We start from the raw sequence: 23,438 nt of genomic DNA on the forward strand, positions 1-23,438 counted from the left end.
ACACCTACTCCCTCTACGCCTCATCAGTGCCTGTCTGGGCCTTGCTTGTCCGCACATAATACAGATGGTCCAAAAATAGAGATGGAGCCAACAATCGGAGGCTTCGAACAGAAAGACGGGCAAAAGGATCAGCCCTTAGAGAAATGGTGGGGTTCTTTTTGAATGAGTTGAACGTGCCTCTGCTTCATTCTTCCTCCCAAACTGCCCAGGCCCTGTGTCCTGAGGCCTTCTGAGATCCTTGGGTTCCTCCTGGCTCCTCCTCCCTCATCTCATCTCCCAGCTACAGAGTTTGTGTTGGCATGAACCACATCCACTGGTCTCCCTGCTTAGTATCCCAGCTCCTCCACCCCCAAATTTCAACTGTCTAATCTGATGAACAGTTTCTAAAGGTTAGAAGGCCTTGCTCAGGAAACATATGGTTTATTTAACTCAGGCCTTCTGAAGATAATGCCCCTGTTTTTCTTGTTTTTCCCAATAAAATGTCAGCTCATAGCAAGTCAATACAGAAATATTTTCTTGGCAATGAAAGCTTCTCTGCAACGTTCAAACTATGCCTTTGCTGTCCAGATGCAGGCCTGGCTTTGGCTGTGGTTCCCTAGAACAGTAAGGATAAGCATAATTTGTTTTTCTTTTCTTCCTTCCTCTTTTTCCACATCATGAACATTCTCATTTTTTTCTTATAGGAATTGAGAAGCTGGGTGAGGTTTCTAATTACTTCAGCAAACACAGGCAATCAATAGCTAGCGGTCACAACCAAGAAGAGAGAAAATGGAGTCCGTTTGTTTTCTTTCGGGCTCTTTTCCTTTCTTTTTGCCAATTTCCACATACAAGGAAATAGCTCGCAGGGCTTGCGCTCCGTGGATCTGAGCTACAGGAGGCCCCACAGAGCATTATAAAAACACATTAGAAAAGATCATATTGCAAGGAGGAGAAGGCTCGGCCCGCCAGAGATCTCTCCCCCTGTGCTAGGAATCCAGTGGCAGGCAACTCAGGGCAATGATGCTCATCTGCACCTCCTCCTTCATCCCGCACCATGCAAAATCGGCCAGCGGAGGCCTTCCTGCTGAGTCCAAATCGTGGCGTATCTGATATAGAAGGGGGTTCTTTCAAACATGCAGCGTCATCCTCGCACATTCCCAAAAGACAGCTGCGGGTGCGTTTCCACTGCAGATGGGCTCCATGGGAACCCCATGCTGCTGCTTGTTAGCTACGAGTTCTTGAGGAAGATACTTCACCTCCTGGAACCTCAGTTTTTTCATCAGTGAAAAGAGGTCTACTAACACCCACCTTGAAAGCTGCCGTGAGATTAGTGAGAACAACATGCGCAAAACGGACTAGAAGATAATAGGCACTCAGTAACGATCTGTGAATAGTGTCTCTGTATTTCAAATAGCTGACCTCAAGACTTGGCTTTGTGATAGGTTTTTTTGTTTGTTTGTTTGTTTGTTTGTTTGTTTGTTTTGAGATGGAGTCTTGCTCTGTCACCCAGGCTGGAGTGCAATGGCTCCATCTCAGCTCACTGCAACCTCCACCTCCTGGGTTCAAGCGATTCTCCTGCCTCAGCCTCCCTAGCAGCTGAGACTACAGTCGCGCACCACCACACTGGGTTAATTTTTGTATTTTTAGTGGAGACGTGGTTTCATAATATTGGTTAGGCTGGTCTTGAACTCCTGACCTGGGGTGATCCACCTACCTCGGCCTCCCAAAGTGCTGGGATTACAGGAGTGAGCCATCGTGCCCGGCCCTAGATTTTATTCTTGACCACAAATAATCCCAAGTTGCTGATTTCTTTTTTTAAATACACTTCTTTTAATAGGCATGCAAACATTAATGTCAACATTACATTATGTATACAGTGGTCCCTCCTTATTGTTTTCCTCAGTTTCAGTTACCCTCAGTCAACTAAGTTCCGAAACTACTACCTCACTACACTTGTGCTCTGGGGCCATTACGACCTAAAGTAAAGGTTACTTGAACACAGCACCGTGATACCTCAATGCTTGATCTGAGAACCAAGGCAGCTACTGAGTGGCTAATGGCAATCCAGGCTGAATGCAGACCGCACCAGCCTCTATCATGCTGCTAAGATCGGCGCCATTTAGAACATATGCATGCTTATTTCTGGAATTGTTTATTCATGTCACAATGCCTGCATCATTCACCTCATTTCATCTAATCACACGGGCATCGTATCATTCTCACACCATCACAAGGAGAAGGGTGAGTAATATACAACAAGATATTTTCAGAAAGAGAGACCACATTCACTTAACTTTTACGGCAGTATATCGTTATAATTATTCTATTTTATTATTTTGTTAATCTCTTACTGTGCCTAATTTATACATTAAACTTTGTCATAGGCGTGAACATACAGAAAAAACATAGTGTATACAGGGTTTAGCATTATCTGTGGTTTCAGGCATCCACAGGGAGCCTTGGAAGGTATTCCCATGGGTAAGAGGAAGCCACATTGTACAGCATCTTTGGATGTCTCTAAGGGAAGAGGAAATCCATCTGCATTTTTTTTCCCAGAGTAAGGACAGAACATTCTTTGCACCTGACTTTCCTGCCTTTATTATTTAAGTCAGCACCAATATATACTCCATACTAAAATGCTACTGATTCAGACCTAAAAGGAGACCAAGTTTTTCCTGGTTTATACCTGCTTTATACAATAAGACAAAATATATGGTATATTGGTAAAATATATGGTAGCTATATTGAAAGCATACACAGAATGTCTCCCTGCGAAGGCTCCCGTCCCTGTGTCAGGATTCTACATGTGCCAGTTGCTGCTGGAGAGCAGGACTTTTCCAAATGCAGAGGAGGGCAAGAGCAGAGGCATTCACACGTAGCCATCGGGAAGTTCCAGAATTAATGGGGTGTTGCTGAATCTGCTTCTGGCAGAGCGTCAGTAGCGTCATTCTCAGGGGTGGAAGAGAATCGGACCGTCTTCACAGTGTCTTTAGTGGACACACAGATTACCCTCTCACCAAAAGTGAGGGGCTGCACGTGCCACCCAAAGTTCATGTGTTCAAGTCCCGATCCCCAGTACCTCTAATGACTATTTGGAGAGAGGGACTTTACCAAGGTAATCAGTGAAAATGAAGTCACTGGAGGGGATCCTAATCCAATATGACTGATGTTCTTATGAGAACAGGAGGTCAGGGCGTAGGCACGTATAGAGGAAAGATGGTGTGAAGGCATGGGGAGAAGGCGGCCGTCTACAGGCCAACGAGAGAGGCCTGGAACAGCTTCTTCCCTCACAGTCTTCGGATGAACCCAACCCTGCTGACACCTTGATCTTAGACTTCTAGCCTCATGTACTGTGAAAAAATACATTTCCACTGTTTAAACCACGCAGTTGATGATGCCTCATTATGGCAGCCCCAGCAAAACAAAACACACTAAATATCTCCCTTAATCAATGATTGCTCTTAAAGAAATTGTTAGAATCCTTGCCACCTGCTTTGCATAGCATACAAAGCCATGTGTTTTAGGTGGTATAAGGAAAACTGCGTGCTTCAGTGGAAAGCCATTCATTATATAAAGCAGGAGTTGGCAAACTTCACCTGAAAAGGGCCAGATAGTAAAGATATTAGGCGTGTGTGCCATGTGGTCCTCGGCTGTGACTACTTGGTTCTGTTGTAGTGACAGGAGGCAGCCATGGACCATAAGTAAACAAATGGGAGTGTTCCAATAAAAATTTACTCACAGAAGCAGGTGGGGGCCAGATTTGCAGACACCTGGTGGAGAGTACGCCATTCTGGGTTGTCTGGCTCCCAGCTTTCCATGCCTTTGAACTATTCTATGACTCTATAATTTATAGATAACCAACAGCAATGCAAAATGTTGTCTGAAGACATGAAAAATAAATTCTGCCTGGTAGACGCAAGCATTCAATGGACTAGTCTCCCCAACCGGGGAGGAAGCTGGTTTCCTTCCTCTGCACATTCGTTTTTTATTCCTGATGCAAAATTGCGTCTGTCCTTTGTATTCTTCTTGAAACTGGTTGTTGCATCTTACCATTTTCTCATTAATGAGTTAAGCAAAATCTTTATTATGTGTTCATTGTTATATCTGTACAAAAGTCACGATTCTATCTATTTTTGGAACATTTTCCTCTAACACTGGATCAAGAGATTATGTTATCTGGGCAGATTAAAACATTAGCTGTATTGTGGCCAGGTGCGGTGGTTCATGCCTGTAATACCAGGACTTTGGGAGACCAAGGCAGGCAGATCACTTGAGGCCAGGAGTTTGAGACCAGCCTGGCCAACATAGTGAAATCCCATCTCTGCTAAAAACACAAAAAATTAGAGGGGCACGGTTGTGCACACTTGTAATCCCAGCTACTCAGGAGGTGGAGAGAGGAGAATTGCTTGAACCTGGGAGGTGGAGGTTGCAGTGAACCAATGTCACACCACTGCATTCCAGCACGGGCAACAGAGCGAGACTCCATCTCAAAAAACAAAGAAACAAACAAACAAAACAACAAAACATTAGCTATATTATGGTACAAAAATGCTGAAGTCCCAGTGCCTGAGGCTGAGAATGCAAACTGGAATGGCGAGGTCGTTTCTGTGTCCTGGGCTGACGGGTGCCTCCCCAGGACTTGGGCGGTCACCTAGAATAGCAGAGGATACTTGATTTGCATTTCAGACCTGTAATTTAATTGTTTGTGACCTTGAGCATATCTCATAAACTTTGCAGTCCTGAATGTTCTTGCTGCAAAATGGAGAGAGGAGTACATACATCACAAGGGCTCCTAGGAATCAGAGGAGATCATAAACCCGAAAGATTTTCACAGTGCACAGCCCATTCTCAGAGCACGGTAATGTGTTGACTAATTAAACGTAAGCAGTTATTATGATGAAGGCAATAATAAGGACATGTAGAAAGTTTGAGAGGACATGTGAAATGGCAAAGAAAAATATGTCACTCCATCCTTAGGTTTGTCCTGTGGCAGCATTACATTCTTAGAGAGAACGGGAAACAGTAAGTGGAACCATGGCCGAGAGTAGAACTCTCTAACTCTTTCATATCTCTCAACCTAACAACAGCCAGCAGTTTCCTCAAACATTTTCTGCCAATGATTCAGATTTCCGAATTTTATGATAAACAGGTAACAAAGACTCACAGTCATGAAGCTATTCCCACAAAGGTTTAGGATTGGAGACAGGCTGTGCTGCTGCTGGGTCCAGACAGCCTGAGAAGTTTCTGAGTACAAGGGTCAGATGACAACATCAGGCTGAAACAACACAGCCTAACAGGCCGGGAGTTCTGTCTTCTTGAGGATTGCTTTATCTTTCCTAGCATAGATCTATGCATGCAGCGAATCTCAAAACATGCTATATGTCAAGTACTTACTTTTTGTACGTTTCTCTGAAGAAGTTGTTAAATACTTTATTTATGCATTGGTTTTAGAGATGGGGGTCTTACTATGTTGCCCAGGCTAGCCTCAAACTCCTGGACTCAAGGATACTCCTGCCTCAGCCTCCCGAGTAGCTGGGATTACAGGAGCATGCCACAATGTTCAGCTAATAATGTTGCTTTTCTAATGGTTCATTCAGATTATGTCTCAAAATTCTTGCACACTTCAAAAGCAAAACCCCACAAATTCAACAAATATGCAATGAGCTGTGACTATGCTGGCTACTAAGTCAGAAGCATGAAAAATACAAGAATGAAGATGGCTTAGTCAATCACAAAGTGGTTTTCACGTCTCAGAGGAGGTAGGCAAGGATAGCCATAATTAGAACCCAGGGAGCGGCGGGGGGCCTCCACTAGGGCTGACACTCCTGGAATAACATCCACCAGCTTCTAGCAAGTTGCCAGGTGGGTGAAAGTCGCTACCCTAGAAGAAATGCCACTGCAGGTCCCCTCAGGAGGGGCAGTCGGAGGGAGGGAGGACAAGGAATCCTTGCCATGGCTCCTCTGCGATTAGCATCACAAGTGAGTCATGCGGAGGGAGGGGCTCCATTTCTCGGGGTCTGTGCTTAGCTCATGCCATGAAGATAATATGCAATTTTTCCCTCGCACCATGAAAGAAACTCACAGCTGTCGTTGTGCGGCAGAGCCAAAGTGGTATGATACCTTAGCTCAGATAAGGATAAGGAACCAGTTTCACATTCGCAGAGAGGCTCAGTTCACTCAGCAAGTGCTCAAACCCTCACAGCCCTGCCCTGGACCATGCACAGGCAGGGGACGGTGTTTGTCAAATCCTTTAGACTGCAACCCAGCTACGTTACACGGTTACCTAGCATGAACCTACGTGCACACACACACACACACCGCACACACCACACACACCGCACACACCACACACAACTAAAGCAAAAGTCTCATGAAAAATTTACTATTATCATATGTGATGTAATCTGATGTTTTGTATACTTTTTTGTTCTCCTCCAGTTTTAAAAACAACCTGCCTCATTACATTTATTTCACTACTTTCCTCAAGTTCCCATAGGTCAAAATCCGTAATGTGAACGAATAACACTGGCAGCGGAATTTTAAGATCCTCAAAAGGAGTTCAGTGTACTATGGGTGTTAAGGCAATTGACGCAGTTAACAAGCGAGAAGACATTCTTGTATCCATAGGATTATAGTTCTTAAAATCTTGCCTCAGAAGGAGTTCAAGTTTCTAGGTCTGTGCCTCAGTTTCCTCATCTGCAAAATGGGGAAACTAATAGTATCAATCTCCTCGTGCCATCATGACAGTTATATGGTTGTATATAAGTAAACTGCTTAAAACAGCACTGTCTGAAATAAGATTGTTTGCTTTTGTTACATTTCTTATTGTTGATGCATTTACATACAGCAGATTCAGTGAATGGTAAACATAGTTTTATTTTTTTTAACAATTATTTAATTTTAAAAAAGTCATAACCAAGGATGATAGCATTTGCTCCCTCTCACTTCTCCGTTCAGGGTAGCGAATCAAAATTGCAATTCCAGGCCAGGCGTGAGCCACCGTAATCCCAGCACTTTGGGAGGCTGAGGCAGACAGATCTCCTGAGGCCGCCAGTTGGAGATCAGCCTGGCCAACATGGTGAAACCCTGTCTCTACTAAAAATACAAACATTACCCGGGTGCGGTGGCAGGTGCCTGTAATCCCAGCTACTCAGGAGACTAAGGCAGGAGAATTGCTTGTCCCCAGGAGGTGGAGGTTGCAGTGAGCTGAGATCACACCACTGCACTCCAGCCTGGGCCACAAGAGCCAGACTCCGTCTCAAAGAAAATAAAATAAAAAATTGCCATTTCAATGCGTAAGAGCAAATTAGCAGCTCCCATGGGGTTTGTCTTAATAATCCTTACTGAGTTACAACTGACAACAGTTCCAAATAATTTATTATGGGTACAAAATGCCAATAAAAATAATATTGGCAAACACTTATTTTAGAGAAACTACAAGTTCCGTTTCTGCCGTGAAGACCTTCACACAGGCTCTGGCCGGCTCTGTTCTGTTGGACTGGACTTCTAGCAGCAGGCGCAGGAAACTCACTCCAGGATGGGGCAGCTTCTCTCAGCCCGGAGGGGGAGATGGGGTCTGGGCCTGTGCCTCAACTCCAGCCCCGCAGGATTCATGACCGCCCAGGGCTGCTGGAGGACCAGGTGGTCAGCCCGCCCCAAACCAGCGTCCCAGTGCCTGAGGCTGTGAATGCAGACTTTCCTAAGAGGTTTCCTGGGAAAGGACTGTGGGAAAACCAGACAGAGACAAGGCTTATCAGCCAGATGCCAGGATCAGCAGGGAGACCTGACGAAGGAACGAGGGCACACAAGCTGCTGGCTACTCCGCCCTCTGGCCTGGCCCTCAGCCCTCACATGCAGCCATCAGAGGCCTGAGCAAGGTACTGAAATGGAGGAAAGGTACACATTGAAGAGCAGTCTCACTGCAGTCTCCGTCGTGCGGTGCGAGCACACGATTTCAATTCAGAAAACATTTCCGCGTGCTACCACAAGCCGGGCCTGTGTCCTTCAAAAAGCGTGGCTCGGCCCAGCTTTCCATGCTGGGGGCTAACTTCAGGCCACAGCCACAGTGGCTTGGCCCTTGGTAGGCATGTCCCTAGGGTGGGGACCTCAGAGGACACTGGGTCACTCCTGCGAACCGGAAGCTGGACAATACCCAGTTAGCTGGAGCAGCAGAGGAGAAATGTGGTGGCCACCTCCTTGTAGTCAAGAGGAATTTGTTGAACACATGCAAGACCTTCCTGGAGAACATTTACACTGATTAAGGGGGAATTTAAAGGTGCTTAAAAGGGAGGTAGACCGGTTAGGGAAATTCCAGTCATGAGTGTAACTAGGAGTTTCACCCGCAGCTTAGGAGGACCTGGGAAATGTGAGCCACTTTTACCATCACACATGGCAGGGTTTGGAACCTGGAATCCCCAATGACTCTGTGGATATTATTCAGAGATTTGCAAACCCAGATAGATTAAAAAAAAAGAAAAAAAAGAAGCAAAACTACACACAAAAGCAAGAACAAAAGTAAAAAGACCACATCGTTATTTCTTCCAATCTCTGATTGAGATTTAGCATTTTCCTCCACTGGGAACATAAGCGCTTTCCTATCAGCCACTGCATCTTTATTTCATCTCGCAGCTTTTTCTGCAGGAATGACTTCATTCTACCACCCTTTGCTGCCATATCAGGACGTCGGGAAGCAAAGAGATGTGTCGGCTTGATCAGCACACAGGTCATTCCTAGAGAGATCAGCTTAGTCACGGAGCAGGCAGGAACAGGCACTCTGGAGGGGAGAGGCAGGCCCAGGAAGGTGAGTCAAGGCAGGGATTGAAACTGCAGGATGAGGGAGTCAGCGCCTGAGAACCCACTGGGCGGAGTTAGATAAGGAGAAACGCACGCGGAATCCAGAGTTTAAATGGAGCCTGGGGTTTGTAAAGAGGAGTCAGGCGTTCTTTACCTTGTCAATTCCGACTGCTTTGTGCACAGCTGACTCAGAGACTGGGTGGGGCTGCCGTCCTGGGTGAAACCAAACCGATTAGAAAGGCGGCTGGGGCCTCCAGATCCTGCGGGCCGCACCCTCCCAGCATGAAGGGTATGCCTCATCTGTGAAACCAACTCTCCTTCGTGAAGGAGAAATGCCCATTTTAAAGAAAATCGCTTCACAGCTGAGGAGGCATGATGTTTGCATGCAACAGAGGCAGCATAAAAGTTCTTAAACAATCTCTGTGCCAAGAACCTCTTTAGCAGTCTGGTGAAGCCTGTGGGCCCCTTCTAACAATAATATTTTTAAATCCATAACATAAATACATCGGGCACCAAGGAAACCAGTTATATTGAAATAGCTATCAAAGGAAACCAAATATCTTGAAATACAGTTATCAAAATATTGAAGTAATTGTGATCTAGTCCTACGTGTGCCTCTTGATTAACTCTTTAAGTAACAAGGTCTAGTACAATTCAGAAGTCCATAGTACTCACACCAATGACATTTTAAGGCATTTGTCACAACCGCAACGTGTTGTGGGGACATTTGCATTTTCTGTTGGTGACCAAGGGGCATTCATGTTATACCTTTATTGAAAGAACAGTGTGGCCCCCTGCATCTTGTGGAATAGTGGGATGATTACAAGGGGAGTTTCGCTAGAAAGCAGCATTCATTGATGTTGCTGATGGACTTACGGGAGTCAAACATTCCAATTTTCAAATTCAGAGCTGTGATACTGGCTGGGCCTGGCGGCTCACGCCTGTAATCCCAGCACTTTGGGAGGCCAAGGCGGGTGAATCACTTGAGGTCAGGAGTTCAAGACCAGCCTGGTCAACAAGGTGAAACCCCATCTCTACTAAAAGTACAAAAATTAGCCGGGCGTGGTGGCATGCGCCTGTAATCCTAGCTACTCAGGAGGCTGAGGCAGGAGAATTGCTTGAACCCGGGAGACGGAGGTTGCAGTGAGCCGAGATCATGCCGCTGCACGATTGCACTCCAGCTTGGGTGACAGAGCAAGACTCCACCAAAAAAAAAAAAAAAAAGAGCTGTGATATTAACAATGGCTTGGATGCATTGTTTTGGTTCAGAAAAGAGGCTCTGGAGTCAGGCCGACTGCTGTCATCCTAGCTCTGCCCTCTGCCCGCTGTAACCAGAGCTGAGTTCCTTTACTTCCATGAGCCTCAGTTTTCTCTTCGATCATAAGAGTACCGCTCACAGAGCTGTCGTGAGGCACACATGAGACCATGCTCCGAGGTGCTTGGCACATGCTGAGTACTCAATATATCTCAACGGTTTTATTTTGTGTTATTTAGACGCAACATACACAGGGTTGAATGAGCAGCAGAAATCCAATGGGATCTAATCTGTTTAAAAACTTGTGTGGGTGTTTCCACAAATGGACCTAACCACACGCTACGTTACTGTCCCTAACCAGTGAGGGTGAGCACAGGCCTTAGGAAACAGGAGATACAGGTCAAGAAGGAATGGAAAGCAGAAAAGGAACCTCACTAACTCTTAGAGACCTTGTAGGGGCTGGCTTGGCTGTGAATCCCAGGAGAGGTGAAACATTTGGGGCCAGAGCACAAGGCGAAACGGAGGCGACACTGCAGCCGGCACTGCCATAACTAGAAGTTTTACTTTTCCATAAAAAGATTTTCTCTAGAATTAGGAAACAGAATTAGGATGCTGGTAAAGATAATGCACTGATTATTTCTTTTCTTTTTCGCTTTGATATATTCAAAGCAAAAAGTGTTTTTGAGTTTCTTCAAATAAAAAAAATTGGGCATAAAGCGTAGAGAATAAACCATCCCCACACTCTGGGAGGCTGAGGCGGGAGGATCACCTGAGGTCAGGAGTTCCAGACTAGCCTGACCAACATGGTGAAACCTTGTCTCTACTACAAACACAAAAATTAGCCAGGCATTGTGGCATGCGCCTGTGGTCCCAGCTACTAGGTAGGCTGAGGTAGGAGAATTATTCGAACCTGGGAAGCGGAAGTTGCAGTGAGCTGAGATTGTGCCACTGCACTGCAGCCTGGGTGAGAGTCAGACCCTGACTCAGAACAAAAACAAAAAGAAACAGAAAACGGAGTAAGGAATAAACCAAATCGGCGCCCCCTGCATTTCAGCGCTTTTTCTTTCTCATGCTTATGAGATTAAATAATCTAAAAACATAAGTAACATTAACAGGGGTAACACAGCATGGGGATTTTCTGTTTCTTTTTATTGCTACAGTTGTAGTCGAAAATATTTTATTTAGACCCGAATAAAGCACCTAGTAATTCTGGAGGCCTGGTATAAAAGGCACTTTTCAAAATTGAACTTCATCTTCCCCCTGGAACCTTCTCCTCGGAATTTCCCTGTATCTCCCAAGGCCCAGCTATGATCTCCCCGCTCTTCCCTTCAAATGATCAAAACAAAACTAGAAGTCAAACCAACCAACACACCGAAATTCATTTTTGGCGTGCTCAGGGTTTCCAAAAGAGAAGAGAAATCCCTATTCATTCGTAGACTCTGCTGCTCCTATCTTCACTTACCGAGAGAAACAGGTTGGAGAGTGCGCCTTCACCTTCAAAAGCAGTGCTGCTCTTGGCATCTTTTGCTTTTCGCTTTGTATTCTTCAGACTGTTAGTAAAATGGAGAGCTGGGGAACCAAGGCCTGGCTTTGATTGCTGTCAGAGTCGACACAGGACAAGCCCTCGCCGTGCCTCCTAGCAGCTCCTTATCACTCCCAATTATTACCCCATCACCTCCCCTCTCCCCGGGTGCCGTGTGTCTGCAGGAGTCACTGGGAGAGGTAATGGAGGCTTTCACCAGCTCTGTGTGTGCAACGCCGGGGCCGGCTTCCATGCTGTTATGAACAGCAGCAGTTGCTATCAAGGTAATTTCTCGACAGCAAGGGAATCTCGTGTTGTGGCCCTGCCCTCACCATGGCTGGTGCCAAGCAAGGGCTGAACTGTTCCTTGCAGGCAGATTTCAAGGAAGGCGTCGACGTCTTTCATGTGCTGATGAGGACAAATCCCTGTGCCCAGATTAGATTTCCAGAAACACCTGTGAATCTTGCCCACACACCTGCAAGAAGCTGGTGTTTCTCTCTATGGAATTGTGAGGATGACCTGCCTCCTCCATTGTGCGTTAATAAAGCCGCAAAAGTGCCATTCACACAGGCGGCAGTTTTCTAAAGAAAGGGGGAGCTTTCGAAGTGCGAGGTGGTGTCTCCCAGGCAACACATGAAAGGAAGACTGCTAAGAATCATGTCAATAGTTGTTAGAGCTTTTTTCTTTTTTAAAAACAACTCACCTACACTTTTTAGTCTAAAATATATTTTGTCTTCTATCCCAAACTACAAAAAAGTCAACATGATTATTTCAGACATAGATTTACAGGAAAGGTTGAGACAACCGTAGCGAAGATGGAGACACAGGACGGTGAGCTTCCAACTGGTATAGAAGGGTCAGGTCTGAACTCCTGAACTTCTCATATGCTCCTGCCACAGTCCCCTGTCTTTGGAGGCAGGAGTTTTAGGGATGGCTGGCCCCACCAGGGCCCCCCACACCACCCGTCTCCCACTTCCCCTCTCTAATTTGTTTTTGTTACTTGCCAGTGTTAACTGCAGTCTCTTTTTCACAGAGTTGGCTGTGCTGCCCGGGCTGAGGTTGCCGACGATCTGCTCTCTGCCAGCTGGCGCGCTGGCCGGCTGGCTCGGCAGAGCAAAGTGCTAATTGAAAGGCGCCCTCATCACCCAAGGCTCTCAGTCGTCTCCTTGGAATGGCTGGTGCTTCTGACAATGTTATCAGCCAAGGGCTGTGGCCCACATTGGTGAACCAGGGACATGCGAACCCCCAGCTTCACTTTGGCAAGAGAGGCCTGGCATTTGTTGCAATGCCAGGAGGTTGGCATGTGCCTGAGTCCACTGCAAATCTGGCATTTTCACTTACGATCCTATTCCGATCACTTCCCAGGTCAAGGAAAACACTTTGGTTGTAATTTCTACCTTTTCAATGAATCATTTACTGAGGCAGCTGGGTTTGTCTACTAAGATAATTTAAGGGAAAGTTAAAAGAAGTTCTCCACGCATGACTTGTTGGCTTCCAACTCTCATTTGACTTCTAAAAGAATAGCTTTCAGCAGCCCCTAAAAGGGAAAGGTTGAAGGTAGCCACCATCCCCCGCCCCTGAGGGAAGATGCCATCCACGCAAAGGGCAGGTCAGAGAGGTTACTGGAGATAATGGAATTTCAAAAACATTGTAAAGGAGCTGTCAGGCTGGGACACGCTGAGAGCGGAATGAGCTTCGGCTCCCAACAATTTGATGTCCAGGAGTAATGAAATGATGAGTCTATTTCACACAATGGACCTGTCAAGAAAGATAGTGTCGCTTTAGAGCGCCCTTAGAAAGCTCTTCTTAGTGGCCTTCAAAGTATCAATTTTCAGGTGCTAAGTGGTAATTAAAGCTAGCAAGTTATAGTAGCATTCAGTGAAATTAGATCATGTCAAAGACAACAGAAAGGGTCAAGATTCCTGTTCATTCCCATGAAGGGGACATTCCAGCCAAGCCGATGTTGACAGTACCGGAGAGTAATTGTAAACTGAAAGGCGGAATGCATCTTTTTCTTTCATAAAATGTTCCGTTCTTACTGGTTTAAGATTCTCCTTTGAGGGAAAAGTCGGCTTTGTTTATCTTTGATACTCAGAGAAATAGTTCGTTGTTGTAAAAAATTATTTCCTCAGTAAGTCCTTTTTTTTTTTTTTTTTGTAGAGTTTAATAGCAGAGTTCTCTCTTCTTCAAATGGACAGATATGCTTCTTTTATATGAGAATTAGGTCATATAACCTCTATTAACTCATAGTCACTCCACTCTTTCCATTGTGGTTTTCACCATGGTTGCTTGAAGCTCGGAGCTGTTGAAAGGGCCATTGTAACAACAACTACGGTCTAACCTTAGTTTTTAGTACAATTATTCGTGATTCTTACCTTGCTTTTCCTGTTTTCCTATTTTAACTATTTTATTATACCTGGGCATTTCTTCTAAATATTTGTTTCAAGAAGTAATTAAAAAGAGACAAACTAAACCAATACATAAATAAAATACTTAAATAGCAATAAACTTGGCAACAAACTGGGCTATGCTAGCTCCTGCCTGTGAGGCTTCTGGCTGTGGGGTGGCCGATGGGAGGATGGGTCCAGGGCGCCAGTGGACCAGGCTAGGTGTGGACAGGAAGATTGTTTGTTTTATCAAAGAGAAGAGAGAGATGAAAGCCAGAGGCAGGAGGAGAGCTGAGGTCACAGACTAAGAGAAGGTAGATCATGCATCAAATTGGAATGACAAGGAAAGGTATAAACAGAGATTAGACTGAGACAGCAGTAGCAGAGGAGGTTGAGGAAATGGAACCAGGAACCAGGTGCGATGTAGGTGACATTTGACAGTTTGGGAACTAAATCTTTCAATGCTAGGCACCCAGAGGTATCTCTTTGATGTAAACCATAGTTTGTCTCCTGGTGGGGGGTAAGAAAAGGTGGAGAGGATGGGGAGCTTCTTACAGGAGCCAGACCAGGCCAGATCACATCTGCATAACACCTTTATGATGAATGATCAGAGAATGGGGACACTGGGGCAGACAGGGGGGATCTGAGGGGGGGTATAGTGGCTGCCCATGCATTCCTCATGGGAGCAGTAGGAATGGGTGGATGGGGAGTCCATACGCCCTCTATGCGAACCACCAGTGCACTCTGGCCTGCGGGAAGGGGTTGCTTAGAGTTGCCAGACGTGTGGGTTTTCACATGAATGTTCCAAGTTATTAAATGCTGCCTCAAGTTTATGAAACTGTGCAGACCTAAACAATGACAGCAAAGACCTGTCTGTGGGCTGGATCCAACTCCTGGACCACCAGTTCGCAATCTCTAAACTACAGAGCTGTGCTTTTGAGTCCCCAGAGCACAAGGTCCAATCTGAGCTCTGCCATTTGCTGGTCGTTTGACCTTGGGCAAGGGCAATGGAAGTCTCTGGCAGCCTGGGGCCTCCTCCTTCTTTTGAACTCTCTTCATCTGCCCCAGTCCTGTGGTTTTTATCGGTACCACTGGATGTTTTTCTGTATGTTTACATACAATTGGCCCATGTGTTTTGAGGTCTGGGAAGACAGAAATTGTGGCTTATATTTCTTTGAGTCTCTCCCTTTACACAAAACTAGAACTAGCATATTATAAAGGCCTAACAGTATCTATTGCTTAATGATACCTGATTGGAGTTCCAGAAAACACTGTGCCTTCGTTCTCATGCCCTTTGTAGCTTATCTTTTTCCACTCTATAGAACCAGAACTCATAACTCTGAAAAAATAGACTTTGTAATTTTTTCACATTTTGAATGTCCTAGTAAAAATTACATTACTTTCCAAGATGTACATCTTGATCATTTTTTATTTTATTATATTTATATTTTTTAGGATTTCCAGTTCTTTATTTTGCCAAGTACAGCATTAAAAGAAGTGATTTAAAATATCCTTACTATTGCTATTTACCATTTTCACTATTTCATAAATGAAAGATATTTTAAAACTAAAAATTAAGAATGACAGAGTTAGAAAACAATTCTTTTCCAAAAAACATGCAATTGAAAATGTCATACCCATAGATATGAACATTCAGTAATGCCTAAATCTGACCACACATCACAGTATGTACAAATTCATACAGCTTCTAGACCTCGTCCCTAAAGGTGCTCATTCAGGACGGAGGATCTATATATTTAAAAAGCTCCTCAGGTGTTTTGACCTTTTTAAAATGATAGTAAGTAAAATACTAAATTATAAAATCTTTTTTTTTTAATTGCTCCCCACCCACCAAAATTGAACACAACAAAATATGTTGTGAGATTCAGGGATGATAGAACTGTTCAACGTCTCTGAAATCCCAGGTGTTAAGACAAAAAATTTTTTTAAAAAAAGTTTTTCAAGTGTGCAGACTACTTATTTTTATTTCCCTCGATGTAAAAGTTTGGGTTTTTCCTGCTTTCCTCTGTTACATATAGCAATTATAGGGAATTATGAAACATCTAAATTTCTGATAACATAGCTGTAAATGAATAAAACACAGCATTTCAGTCTCACCCTCAAACAGTACTAGTGCAGCCCTAAAAACATGTTCCTTAGCGCACAGCATGTACTCAGTCATTCCTTTAATTTCTCTGCAGCTGCTACCATTCCTGGCTCTCTCCAGTATGGAGGTGTCTATATCAGGATAGGTTAGGTAATTCTCCAACAACAAATGGCCACACCATTTATGTGGATTCCACTACAAAGGTTTTTCTCTTTTTTTTTAATTTTTGAGACAGAGTCTTGCTCTGCCGCCCAGGCTGGAGTGCAGTAGCTCCATCTTGCCTCACTGCAACTTCTGCCTCCTGGGCTCAAGTGATCCTCCCACGTCAGCCCCCCAAGTAGCTGAAACTTCCGGTGCACACCACCATGCCCAGCTAATTTTTGTATATTTAGTAGAGCTAGGGGTCTCGCTATGTCGCCCTGACTCGTCTCGAACTCCTGACCCCAAGGGATCCACCCACCTTGGCCTCCCAAAGTGCTGGGTTTAGAGCCGTGAGCCACCGTGCCCAGCCAAAAGTTCCTGTTTCATTCCTACTTTATGTTCCTTCTGGATTGACCGAATCCCTGCTCCCTGTGGCCTTCACTCTGGGATCTCCATCACAGAAGTTATCTTTTTCTGGAAAAGTGGTGGGTAGAGGAAATAGACAGATAGGGTGAGCCACAGGCTGGCTCCTAAAACCTCTGTTCAGAAATGACACACATCACTTTCTATTGCTGTGTTGCTGGCAAAAGCATGCAGGGTCAGAAATGTGCAATTGTCCCACAGTGAGGGTTACCACAAGAAGGGCCCTGCAGGGCCACCAGAGTATTGGCCAACAGTAATCCAGTCAGCCACAAAGTCTTCTGTTCTCTGTAAGGCTTTCCCATCATTCATTAAAATGCTGGTCTAAATTGTCAGGTATCCATAAGCCTTGGCCAACTGAATAGCCAACTCTCTTCTTGTTAGGGACCTCCAAAAAACACTGATGTATTATGTTGGGAAAATAGATTGGTTCAACATCTTTAGGGAGAAAACTGGTGAATGTGAAAATTTCAGATATGCATTTCTACTTCGAGGCATGTATCCTAGACACATTCATGGGGGTGAGCAGCAAGAAACATGAGCAAGGGTATTCATAGCAGTGCTGTGAGTGAATGAAAAGCTGTAATATATTGATATCATGGAATTTAAGTGATGTACAACAGTTTAAATGCGGTAACTATATATTGTACCTTCATACAGTAAAGCTGAGATGGGAACATGATAATTGAAATGAATGGGATACACATGTATTACCATGAATAGACATCAAAAAGGTACTGTGAACCCCAAACAGCAGGATGCAGAATTATATAGTGCAATCCAATATTATATATAAGTCCATTTTTAAAAGCCACAGTAGATAATTTGTGTGTGTGTGTGTAACGTGGTTGGGAAATACATACATCAAATTCCCATGATAGTGGTTTATGAGCGCCAGGCTGGAGACAGGAAAAAGAAAGGTAGTTCACTTTCTTAAAAATGTTTTCTCATTTTTCTTTAAACAGAATTAAATACAACAGAATGTTGGCATTTGTAGATTCTGGGTAGTAGCTGCACAGGTGTTTGTTTTGTTATTTTCTGTGCTTTTCTGTAGTTTTTCTTAAACACACAAAGCAAAGAATTAGATTAGCAGATGTTTCACATGTTTTTGTAATCGTGTTTTTTTGTGCTGCCTCCTCCACCTGAAGTTTTTAAAGTGGTCAGCCTCATTTTTTTGCCACAGATTTCAGTCTTTCACCTGGGTGTCATCAGTGAACTCACTCATATTCATTGTCTAGAACGTAACCCCTCCCTTTTTCCCCACTGCCTGAAACTTTAGTTTCAACCCCTGGTCAGGGCTGGGAAGCAACATTCCCTCGTTTCATCGCTCAGAGTCACCCGGATTTCATCCTCACTTTGCACGGAGTTTACCCCAAAATTCAAAGCTACTCTTGGGGACTGAAGGGAAAAACATCCAGAGTTGTCAGATGTATCTGTCCATGGCCCAAGGGAGGAAACGATTTCAATCCTTTTATGCCCGTCACACTTCCAAACATGTAAATTATGCCCCTATCCCAGCCCCCTCACCAAGCACATGGGTCAGGAAAATTCTGGGAGTCATGCCAAGAAATCACCTCATGATTTTGAAAAATACAGTTTCTCAATATGGTTTTATAGGTAGCCTAAGGGAGGCAGCAGGATAAGAATGAAGGCTTATGTGCTACTCACCACTTTAATAAAAATCCACATTTTCCCTCTATATTGAGGTTAGTCAGCAACACTGTCTCTGATAAATCTGTTTGTGCTTTCAATCCATTGCCTGCTCTTAGTTCTGCAACGCACACTGAGTGTCACCTGATGATCCACTTCCCTAAGCCTCATAGATGGTTCTTAGCAGCCCATCAACCCATTAGAGCTGGCTTCTGAACCTTTTGGCTTTGACTTTACTGTTGGAACTCCTGCAGGTAGTAACTTAAGACTCACAGCAAGAAAACAAGAGGGAAAAAGACTATAATAAAGACGCTTCCTTCACATGTTGGCGCACGTATGGAGGGAAAAAAAAGAGTTCGAAATGTGAGCTGTTGGCACATCCAAAATAATTTTCCCCATGTTTACCTTTGCTATCAACCAGCAAGGGCTGTCTGCATTAAGTAAACTTTCAATCCACACAGTTTGCATCTCGAGCATCCAAAACCTCCCTGTGAATCTCTGAGACTCTGGAAGTCTCCGGGGCTGTGTCCTTGCTGCACTGCTTTTCTCAATGATGCCATTGATCCCATGGCGCCACGCACAGCGTGCAAGCCGATGACTGAGCCAAGCTGTCTCTCCACAACTTCAGATGTCCATATCTCACCTCGCAAAGCATCTTCATCTAACCATTGCACAGACACCTCAAATTCAAGAAGGCAAAAATTCACTTCATCAGTTTTCCAACCCAACCAACAAAGAGCAAAGCGAAATGAACAAAACTAGCTCTATGTTTTGTATTCTCTCCTTCTGGTCAGTCTCTCAAACTAGTGACTTGTTCTCTCTTATTCCTACCTTAGGGCAAATACAGGATAATCTTACTTCCTAAAATATGTTTCCAGCTCTGTGTCCTTCAGGCTCTCATCACCTTTTGTTTTTCCTTGTTTTTTTTCTGGAGACAGAGTCTCACTCTGCTGCCCAGGCTGAAGTGTAGTGGCACGATCTCAGCTCACTGCAACCTCCACCTCCTGAGTGCGAGCGATTCTCCTGCCTCAGCCTCCGGAGTAGTTGGGACTACAGCTATGGATTGGCTAATTAGAACAGGCGGCCAAGGCTAGAAGCAGAGAGGAAGAGACAGAAGCAGTGTCATGGTGTCCACTTCCTGCGTGCCACTGTGCCTGGCTAACTTTTGTGTTTTTAGTAGAGATGGGGTTTTGCCATGTTGGCCAGGCTGGTCTCAAACTCCTGGCCTTAAGTGATCCACTCACCTCGGCCTCCTAGCATGCTGGGATTACAGGTGTGAGCTACCATGCCCGGCCAGGTGTCACCATCTCTTGTCTCGACTGCTGCTCCATTCCATACACCTCTGGTAACCATAGAATTTAATGACAACATCCATCCACAGCAAGCATTCTTGCTAGGGTCTCCACTGTTTAGAGGCTAAAGTGTGTGGTCCTTAACAGGTCATGAAAATCCCTCCAGGTTTCCAGTGATTTTAGACCTAACCTTCTTCAGAGCATCCCACCAAACTCCTGGGTTGGGCATGGGTGCCTGGCTCTTCCTTTGTTCTCCTGTGATAAGACTCAGCTGTCTTTGTGTCCCTTCACACTAAAACTTCTCAAACATTTTCTATCCTTTGTGTTGCTAAATCCGATGGTTAGTGACATTTCTCCTTCCTTTTATAAAAAAAAAAAAATTAAGTGTTCTGTTGCCTAGGCTGCGGTGTAGTGGCTGGATCTCAGCTCACTGCAGCTTTGACCTCCCCAGGGCTCAAGTGATCCTCCTCTTGCCTCAGCCTCCCGAGTAGCTGGGACTACAGGCACAGGCCACCACACCTGACTAAGTATCGTATTTTTTGTCAAAACGGGCTCTCGCCGTGTTGCCCAGGCTAGTCTTGAACTCCTAGACTCAAGTGATCCACCTGCCTTGGCCTACCCAAGTCCTGGGATTGCAGGTGTAGAAGCCTGCAGGATGTGCACACCACGACACTGCTCCTGTCTCTTCCTCTCTGCCTCGAGCTTTGGCAGCCTGTTGTAATTAGTCAATCCATAAATATGCATCAATAAATGAATGAATTAAATGGATGGAGAACTACTGTTCTCTCACAAAGTAATTGGCCTGTGCTCTCCTTAAGCAGAGAAAATGAATAAAAACAAAATAAAAAACTTTAAAATCTACTGGCATTTATGATTAGCTCATGGGGACAAGAAGATATTGCAACTTTGAAGTAGTGATCTGGTATTTACTACCCCCCCAAAACTCCCCACCCCTGACACTTCACCTTACATATGTGTATCCTTTATCTGTCTTTGATTATCACACAACTCTTGGGCTCCATTTATCACCTAAGCTCCATGCAACAGCACAGAATCCTAGAACTTTAAAATGGAACTTAGGCCAGCATTCCTCAATCATGCCACCCTAATCACATGGAACACCAGCCAGGCAATGGCCTCTCCCAGGCTCAGAGTGGGCTTGAGGGCCTCGGAGATGCAGGACTGAACTGCCTCATTAGAAATTAGAATTATGATGCTCTCAGTCTTTAAGACTCACACCTTTTTAAAAAAAAAAAAAAAACCTGCCGAATTTTGTTTATACTTTTTTAAAAGGACAGAAAATGTTTTCTCCCTAAATTTTTGTATGGCTAAAAAGCCAACTGGTGGTGGACAGATTTCACCTTCAGTATAGTGCTGGAGGGCCAGCAGAGGCGTCGAGAACGGCATCTACGAGGTGTGCCATGACTGCCGGGCGGAGCAGAGAGGGTGGGTGAGATCTTCCTTTTCAGATGCTGTTTTTTTCTGTCTATGTTCTCAACTTATAAATATGCCAGCTGGGAACAGTGGCTTCTGCCTGTAATCCCAACACTTTGGGAAGCTGAGCGGGAGAATCATTTGCGCCCAGGAGTTCGAGACCAGCCTGGGCAACTATAGGATGGCCCCATCTCTACAAAAAATTAAAAATTAGATGGGCATGATGGCGTGTGCCTGGAATCCCTGCTACTCAAGTGGCTGAGTGGGAGAATTGCTTGAGCCCAGGAGTTCGAGGCTCCCGTAAGCCATGATCGTGACATGCCACTGCACTCCAGCCCAGGTGACAGGGTAAGACCTTGTCTCAAAAACCACCCCCAAACCCCACAAATAAATGACGATGCCATCGAAAGCTATAAAATATGAATGCCTGTGTTTTGAATGAGAGCCTAGGTAATGACATTTACTCCAAGCCTGCAGGATGACATACTTAAAGCCATCTTACCTATTTGCCTAAACTTGCTCCTTAACCTTGGACTTGTGAGTCCAGTGGTGAGGAATTAGAGCATTGCTCTGCATGCATTCCGGGAACCAGCAAGAACTTACCAAGCTGACCCCGATCACAGGTAGGTTAGAGGCTGGCCCATGCAGCTCACCGTGCAGAATGACAGGTATACACCCTAAACACCTCCTGTCTTGCTCCTGCAAAACCCTGTCAGTTCACCAAAAGGTTTCACATGATTGGGCAAAACCAAGAATTTTCCAAAATTTGTATATGAAATCATATTACATTATCTCCTCTGCAACGACCAGCTGAAGTTAGGCATTGAAAACTTACACAAAAGTAATTTGTTGACTTTCATAAGGTCAACATGTAGAGATTTCTTTTCCTTTCTCAGTATTTATTGTCAGCTTGTTCAGAATGAGCACTTCTAGAATAAAGAAACATTAAGCTGTTCCAAATCATCACTGGGCATTTTTTTTGTTTAAGTGTACTTTATTGCTACTGCTGCCACTGCCATTTTTGCTGTCACCCTTGTTCAGGTGTAGTTTGGAGGCACGGGGCACTTCCAGTCTGGAAGGTTTGTATTATGGGTTGAGTTGTGTCCTTCAAATAGATATGTTCAAGTCCTAACTCCCACTACCTGGGAATGTGACCTCATTTGGAAATAGGGTCTTTGCAGAGATGATCAAGTCAGGGTGAGGTTATTAGGGTGATCCTCATCCAATATGACTGGTCTGCAAAGTCAGAGAAGGAGACGAAAATGCCAGGGGAAGGCCATGGGGCAAGAGAGGCAGAGACTGGCGTGAGTGTCTACACCCCAAAAAGCACCCGGGAGGGCTGGAGACAGGAAGCCTGCTTTTCCTTCATTCATAATCTTACCTACAAGCTGCATACAGGAATAACTGTGAAGTTGAAGCCTGGGTGTAAATTAAATAAAATATTACTTTGTTTTTTCATTCATTCATTCATTCATTCAACAAATATACTCTCAGTGGATGCTAAGCACACTCCAGGCATTTTGTGCATCCTGTTTCTCTTTGCTTGACCCTCTCCTGTGAATGTAAGATGGTGGTGAGTAGAAACAGTGAGAGGGAAGTAAGAGAAAAAAATAGGTTAAGGAGAAACCTGCACATCGGGTATGGATAGGGCAAACCCCTTCCATAGCAGAACGTGGCAAAACAAGTCCATGGAGAAGGAGAGTGTGGTCAGCAGGAACAACGGAACTTGGAAAAATTCAGTATATCAAGATGTCTGGCTTCAAAAAAGAGAACTTTTTGGAAATGTTCAGCAGAGAAAGACATGAGGAAAAGCAAATTTCCAGCTGTTCTCAGGCTGTTAGGTGCATTCAAGTCCTTCATAAAATAGAAATATAGACTAAAAGGTTGATCTGTGAAGATTTTAACTTATATAATGCACATAATATTCTAAAAAGTTTTTAAAATTAGACTTCTCAGAGAGTAGTTGTCGGTTCACAGTCAAATTGAGCAAGAGGCACAGAGATTTTCCATATTTCCTCTCCCCCCTGCACATGCACAGCCCCTACTAACAACCTCCCCGACAGAGTGGTTCGTTTACTGCAGTGGGTAAACCTGCACTGCCACATCAGCATCACTCAGAGTCCGTAGCTTCCATGAGGGTTCACTCTTGGTGTATTTCATACGGGCGTGGACAGTGCATAGTAACACATATCCACCATTACACCTGCAGTGTCACACAGAGTAGTTTCACTGCCCTAAAAATCCTCTGTGCTCTGCTGATTCAGCCCACCCTCTCCACTAACCCCTGGCAACCACTGACCTTTTTTACTGCTTCCATAGCTTTGCCCTTTTCAGTATATTTTAATACGCTGAGCAAAGTAGTAAGAGAAGCAAGGCCAACCCCCAAAGCAAAGTGAAATTATTATAACAGTTGGTATTATATTAAACAATAATATTTCTTTAAGCTCTGCTCACAATA

Source organism: Macaca nemestrina, chromosome 16, assembly GCF_043159975.1.
Source record: "Macaca nemestrina isolate mMacNem1 chromosome 16, mMacNem.hap1, whole genome shotgun sequence".
NCBI lineage: Eukaryota > Metazoa > Chordata > Mammalia > Primates > Cercopithecidae > Macaca > Macaca nemestrina.